Here is a 367-nt window from a genome sequence, read left to right as displayed (position 1 = left end):
AAAAAAAAAAAAAAAAAAAAAAAATAGAGGGCGAATAGGCAGGAAACAGATTGTGCCTGACAGCCAGAATCTGTATCCCTGGGTTTGTTTTAGTGGGAACATATCCAGTGGTCAAAGACTGATTAGTTACCATTTTCACTTCTTGTTATAGCCAAGTATGGATTGGAGGATATGTACAAGGTAATGGGGGGTGGGGTCCTTTAACTTCCTTCCTTACTGGCCATGGCTCCATGTTCTTGGTTTGGGTTTCAACAGTTTCTCCCCTCATGGACCAGGGAGCGGGTTCCTTTGGGTCATACCCCCCCTATATATCTTCTGCGCTTCGCGTGTGTGTGTGTGTGTGTGTGTGTGTGTGTGTGTGTGTGTG

The sequence above is a fragment of the Piliocolobus tephrosceles genome, chromosome 12, assembly GCF_002776525.5.
Source record: "Piliocolobus tephrosceles isolate RC106 chromosome 12, ASM277652v3, whole genome shotgun sequence".
Taxonomy (NCBI): domain Eukaryota; kingdom Metazoa; phylum Chordata; class Mammalia; order Primates; family Cercopithecidae; genus Piliocolobus; species Piliocolobus tephrosceles.
Note: the sequence above shows the minus strand (reverse complement) of the source record.